Below are 7,075 nucleotides of genomic sequence, written 5' to 3'. Positions count from 1 at the left end.
ACGTCATACTGCCTTGATTAACCAAAAGCAGAACCTGGGTTAGACAACAATGAGAAATGGGCAAACTTATTACCAGTCTCTCTATCCTTTCACCCATACACCTCGCACCCCTCCAGCACCCTCCTATGGTCCATAACTACCCAAGGCCCCCAAACACCACCTGGTCTCAGTCTGCCTTTCCCAGACTTGGCTCCCTGCTCCAGACTGAGCCCTCATCATTGGCCTCCTTCCCCTTTGCCTCACTTCTCTATGGCCGGTCGGCTAATCTCTAAAAGCTTAATTCATACTTGTTCCAAATACTTCAGCAGGGGTGAAAGGGGAGCATTTTAAGAAGAGTCGCTGTGATAGAGTAAAGGGAAGTTTGATATTGAAGACAGTAGGACATTTCGATCTTAAAGTTAAAAACACAGTACTCTAAGAGAACCACAACGGCAACCCAAACCAAGATCCCTCACTATGAAAACTTTTCCATTACTTCACACCTGCTTCCCTGGGGTGCTCATTCCCATGCAAGATGCATAGAGATTCATGGGATACTGCCAGCACCTTTAAGGCACAATTCACATCTTACTCGTTTTATATTCCTGATACTAATACAATGCCTGGCACATAGTAGGGGCTCTAGATCTTTGTTGAGCAAATGAAAGAAGGAACAAACAGAACCACATGGGTTTGAGCGGATACTTCACTGGCTCCAGCTCAGTCAAGTCAGCTAATTTATCTCGCTGGCCACTGTCCTAAGGAAGCAATGACATTAGCCATAACAAAAATATGCACTGCCATGTCTCCTTCATACAAAAACAGTCTGAATAAACAGGATAGGAACTCTGATAATAAAGAGACCTCATTCCATTGAGGGAGGCAGTCCAACTCTGTCTAAATGCTCAGGGACTCTGAATATTCAGAGCTTAAGAAAAAGCACATCTAGACTTCTGGGGTCATTATATTCTTCAAAACCACTCACTATTTTGTCTCAGGTTGGGGGTATTTGGGATCCAGTACTGTATAACCTATATGACTATAAACCCAAGATACAAAAGAAATTATACCTGTCATTTTTCCACTTTTATCTCAAGCCCATTATCTTAACTTTGAGGCCTCTTCCATCCCATATCCTCATGGATTTATCCAGCGATGTGCTGGAGCTAGGTCTCATCAGCTCATGAAGGCTAACTGTTAAGTTTCCAAAGCTGTCATCAAATATAGCTATTATCCAAAATGAAATTATGTAAACTAATAAATAAATTACAACTGGGCCTTGAACAACACAGGTTTGAACCACACAGATCCACTTACATGTGGGGTTTTTCCAATAAACACAATACAGTACCATAAATGTTTTTTTCTTTCTAGTGATGTTCTTACTTACACTTTCTCTTCTCTAGCTTACTTGACTATAAGAATACAGGATATAATACATTCAACATACAAAATATGTATAAATCAACGGTTTATATTATCAGTAAGGCTTCCAGTCAACAGTAGGCTACTAGTAATTAAGTTTTGGGAGAGCCAAAAGTTTTATGCAGATTTTCAACTGCATGGGGTAGGGTACTATCAATCACATCCTTTCCCAACTGTATGTGCAGTGACACCACATTGGTACCTTGAAATCCTCCATGGTGGGAGTATTTACACCACAAAGATTGGTAATGCTCTGAATAGGGGCTTTTTCTTCCCACAGAGCCAGTTGTTAAATATTTATCAGCACATCACTGGATTCATGCCATCCCAAAACTTTTGGGGTTGGAGGAAATAGTCTAGCCACAGAGCCAGGCAAGAAAAGAGTTGGAACAGTCCAACATACTGACACCATTGCTTCTTGCTGCCACAGTGTCACTGCTGAAGACTGACTGACTCTTCATGGTCACTGAAGATGCTAATCTACTTAGTGATGATTTCTCTCTAATCCAAATTCCAGCATAAGGCACATGGCACAGCTCTTTAACAGAAAACAACCCCACAGTCTGAATGCTGAATAGGCCAGAGGCCCCATCTTTGGGCCACAGAGGTATGGCTCTACATGTTCAACTCTTGTGATCCACATCCACAACCTTCTTGGTGTGCCATCTAATTCCAGGACCTATATTTTCCAGCTTGATCCCCAAGGATTTACCATAAGTATTGGCAGATTTTTTTTAATCCTTAAAACATGAAGAGCTCTATTGCATTCCCTGAATAGGGGTGCTGTTTGTCATACCCTACATTTGATAATTCTTGGGGAGGCCTCACCCATCCTTCCAAAAAAAGACTACATTCTATGAACCAAAGTTGAATTACTGTTCCAAGAGAAACACTAAGTATTTTCAAGATGCTTATATTCATTGTCCTCAGTTGGGAGTGGTTAATATCAATTATTCTAGAGTGATTTCTTAGCTCTTCATTTACTAAAGAAGAAAAGGAGCAGAGGAAAGAGAATTTTAGTCTTTGCAAAGCACTTTGCTACAGATACTCCAAGAAAATATCTTCAAAGAAGACTCGATAGCTTACTCATTTTTAAAGCAAATCATTTTGCAGACATTTTATTCTAGATATAAAACCAGAAGTTAAGAAAAGTCATGCATCATCTTTTGGTTGCCAAAGTACTTTACCATATATTTTAAACATTGTTTTTCAAAAATATCATACAAAGTATGTTCTATTATTTGTGTTTTACAGATGAGAACATTGAGGCCCAGAAATAGCTAAGTGGCTTTCCAAGGTTACATAGCTAATAAATCCAAAACCTCTCTGCTCCTGTTCCAAATCAGAATGTCCTTTATAATATTCTTTTTAAAGAGATGGGAATACAACACAATAGAAGTCCTCTCCTCAACATTCCTTATTCCTGCTTCTTCCATGCTTATTTCTGTATCATGCCTCTGCCCATGATAATATCCTTACCCAAAATGTCTTCTTTCCTTCTTTCTAGCCTTCCAAATCTAATCCATCCTCAAGACTCAGTCAGGGTTCAGTCCAAACATGTATAAAGGAGGTGACTACAGATATCATTCATTTATAAACCCCTTATACTGATTAAAATTGCAGTCTTACATTCCACATAATAATAGAAGCAAAGTGCTTCTCGTGTTTACATGAAGTTACATGTCTTCCAACTGGGGTTTAAGACTCCATAGGACAGGTGATGTTTGAGTTGGGCCTTAAGGTGAGAAGGTACAGACAGAACATGCAGAGGAGAAAATTATATTAAGAATGGCATTTTTCTGAATGCATGAGCAGAGCTAAAACTTTTAAAACATAATGCTCAATTGTGTGAGTTAATGGAAGACCAATATGCAATAGTTAAAAATAAAAAGAATGCTTTAAATAACTTTAGAAGTAGTAAGTGAGCGGGTACTTTCAGTTTGCTTGAAAGCAGGCCCTTTTGGGTGAAAAGCCCAGCTGGCATTTAAAAAGTCAATTTCTTTAGGCAGCTAGACTTCCTGAGTAGAGCATGTTTGTTTACTTTTGGTCATGTCCTATTGTGCTACAAGAAGCTACACAACATCAACAAAGATGTAGTAATTAAATATTTTTGGGTTTCCTTAAAAAAAGTATGAAGTGAAAACCCTCATTTTTAAATATCTTTAACTTATTTTGAATTTAGACTTACAGAAAGTTACAAGAGTAGTACAGAAAATGTCTGTGTACCCTTCACCTAGCTTTCCCTGATAACATCTGACATAGCCATAGTATAATCCCCAAAGCCAGAAAATTAACATTGGAACAATACAAGAAACAACAGTTTTCAAGACGCTGAACATCAGGCAAGGAATGACAGCGATCTCCAAGAAACAGGAAACAAATGAGGTGAGCCCTACAATTGTCTGGGCTTACTGCCTTGGGAGGATTTCCAGGCCATGGCATGGGGAAATGGGATTGAGGCAGAGCCAGAGAATATTCTGAGTTGAGACAGGACTGAGAGTCTGGGGGAATCAAAGCAGCTAGAGTTCATCAGATAGAATGCTAGAGCAGAGAGGGCTGCACAGAGAACTGCAGAAATCTGCACAGGGTCCTCCCAAGTGTTCAACAGAATACTGATCAGTGCATGGCTAATGAAGAACTGCCCAAGACAAGGGAAAGGATTATCCACAGGATTAGGGGAGGAAGTGCTCACACAGAGCAGAGGGGAGAACCTGTCCGCACCAGCCAAGCCTGACAAACACCTCCACCCCTACCACCACCACCCCTCTCCCACCCCCTAATCCCCACTTCCCACCCCCCAGGGACAAACTCTAGGAAGGTCTTATCTCAGTAGTAGGAGCACTGCTCCAGAACCACCTAGCAAATCATAAAAGCAAGATTGGAAAGGATCAAAGTGTTTCTAAGCAACTTTAACTGCATCCCAGCACAAAGCTTAAGGAGATGTATGTAGGAATACAAAAATATCCATTGTTGCCTTGCTTCATATGTTGGTTTTGAAAGTCTAATGCTAGTTAATTCTTTTGTCTTTGTAAGTAATTTGATCTTTTTGTCTAGAGAGAGACCTCGAGGATTTTATCTTTATTTCTGAGAACTATTAGTTGGACAAGGCTATGTCTGAGAATTGATAGTTCTGGGTTAAGTTTGACAGATGAGCCCTTCCATGTGTTGATTTAGATCTTTTCTACTTCTGGAAATTTCCTTGGATTATAATTTTAAATATTAGATCTGTTCCATTGTTTTTATTTTCTTCCTCAGGGACTCAGATAACATGAATATTATTCTTTCTTTACCTGTCTTTCTTTTCTACTACCTTCTGAGCCTTTTTACTTTTTTGTTTACTTATTACCATCCCTTTGGTTGTTTTCCTACCTTTAATTAAATGCTCATTTGGTCCATTCTCCTTTGTGCATGTTATACTTTATTCTTCATTTCTGAGATAACTTTCTCTTTTTCTTCCATTTTTTCCCTGAGTTTAATTAACTTTTTCTTTTCTCTCTCTCTCTCTCACTCTCCCTTTTTTTTAAAATGCTTATTTATTTTTGACAGAGAAAGAGAGAGAAAAAAACACAAATGGGGGAGGGGTCAGAGAGAGAGGGAGACACAGAATCTAAAACAGGCTCCAGGCTCTGAGCTATCAGCACAGAGCCTGATGTGGGTCTCAAACTCACCAACGGTGAGATCACGACCTGAGCCAAAGTTGGGTACTTAACTGACTGAGCCACCCAGGTTCTTCTCTCTCTCTCTCTCCTTTCCTTTTCCTTTTTTTTTTTTTTTTTTTTTTTTTTTTTGGTCCATTTCTGCTTTTAGTTTTTGGGTTTCAGATTTAAAGAGGTTTTCTCATATGCTTTTTTCAGTAGATTTCATTCATTATGAGAGTATAGACTTACAATTTTCTTCTGCTTCATGGCTGTTTTCCAGGAGGGGAATTTCCCTCAGTTGATTTGCATGCAAGTTCATTTCCTGATTATCTGACATATTCCTCTGTAAATTTCACTTTCTTTTTGTTCATTTTTGTGATATTTCCGCATTTTAGAAGATTCCTAGTTTAATTCCTTTTCGGCTTACAAACGTCCAGGTACTTCAGTGGGGTTTTGTTGGAGTGTTTTAGTGGTAGGGGAAGAGCCTGCAAGGCTTCCAGTTTTTTGTTGTTTTTTTAAAATCTGGAACGCTTCACGAATTTGTGTGTCATCCTCGCGCAGGGGCCGCGCTAATCTTCTCCATATCGTTCCAATTTTAGCATATGTGCAGCTGAACCGAGCTCGGCTTCCAGTGTTTTTATTCTCTTTTGTCTTATAGGACACAAAATTTCTCCCTTTTTCTTCTTTTCCCACTTACCACTTGAATTCCCAAAGGTGATTCTTCCTTCTTTTTTGCCTCTTTCTCCCCTAGAAGCTTTTTTTCCCCAGAAGACTATCCTTTTAAATCAGGTTTTTCCTTTAAAATATAGTCAGGGTGGGGGTGGCCTGGGTGGCTCAGTCGATTGAGCGCAGACTTTAGCTCAGGTCCTGATCTCCCGGCTTGTGAGTTCAAGCCCCACGTCAGGCTCTGTGCTGACAGCTCAGAGCCTGGAGGCTGTTTCGGATTCTGTGTCTCCCTCTCTCTCTGCCCCTAACCCACTCACATTCTGTGTCTGTCTCTCTCAGAAATAAATAAACATTAAAAAAAATTTTTTTAATTATATATAGATATAGATATAGATATATAGATAGATAGATAGATAGATAGATATATAGATATATAGATATATAGATATATAGATATATAGATATATAGATATAGTCTGGGGGCTCCTGGGTGGCTCAGCCCGTTACTGCCAACTCTTGATCTCAGCTCAGGTCATGATCTCATGTTGGTGGGATCGAGCCCCATGTCAGCCCCGCACTGACAGCGTGGAGCCTGCTTGGGATTCTCTCTCTCTGTCTCTGCCCCTCCCCTGCTTGCTCTCTCTCTTTCAAAATAAATAAACTTTTTTTAAAAATAGAGTTTGTCCCTTTAAATTACATATCTGGTCCTCTTCTTTTTAGTCTATCTGGTCCTTTAAGTCCTGAATACTTTGAAATCCTTTCTCTGCTGTCATGTTCTGATCTACCCGGTTACCTTTTTAGGATTTTCTGACTTAGGGTAAATACAATCTTTCTGGTGGTCACTCCAATTCATGCACAGGCCTCTCCACTCGGGTCCCTCCTGTGTGTCTCACAGTTTCTCTCCGCCTGCCTTCGCTTGCCACTGAACCCCATGGGGTGAGAAGGGAACACATGGGCCACAGCACTGATACTTGTTGACTTTTCCCTTTTTACTCACAGTTACTTTACAGTTTCAACATTATTTATGTTCACGTTGACAAGTGGTTTTCATAGAATTTTTGTAGATAGAAAGTTATTTCATATTATTTGGGGAGCAGACCTGGGGAGGCTATTTACCTCACTGCACCCATTGTTTATAGCTCCCCTGAGTGATCATTTTAAAACCTTTTATTTGGGGCACCTGGGTGGCTCACCCAGTCAAGCTTCGGACTTCAGCTCAGGTCATGATCTCGCAGTTCGTGGGTTCAAGCCCTGCATGGGGTTCTGTGCTGACAGCTCAGAGCCTGGAGTCTGCTTCGGATTCTGTGTCTCCCTCTCTCTCTGCCCCTCCCCCTCTCTCTGCTCCTCCCCCACTCATGCTCTGTCTC

General features: G+C 40.3%; 1 non-coding gene across 1 annotated transcript; it reads right to left on the bottom strand.

The window, feature by feature from the left end:
* Positions 1–5,558: 5,558 nt before the first annotated feature.
* Positions 5,559–5,665, bottom strand: LOC125924085 (U6 spliceosomal RNA). Its single transcript, XR_007458270.1, has one exon. It is a non-coding gene; the product is annotated as a U6 spliceosomal RNA (small nuclear RNA).
* Positions 5,666–7,075: the final 1,410 nt, after the last annotated feature.

This window comes from Panthera uncia, chromosome B1 (assembly GCF_023721935.1).
Source record: "Panthera uncia isolate 11264 chromosome B1, Puncia_PCG_1.0, whole genome shotgun sequence".
NCBI lineage: Eukaryota > Metazoa > Chordata > Mammalia > Carnivora > Felidae > Panthera > Panthera uncia.
The sequence above is the reverse complement of the archived record's forward strand: the minus strand, read 5'-3'. Positions and strand labels throughout refer to the sequence as shown.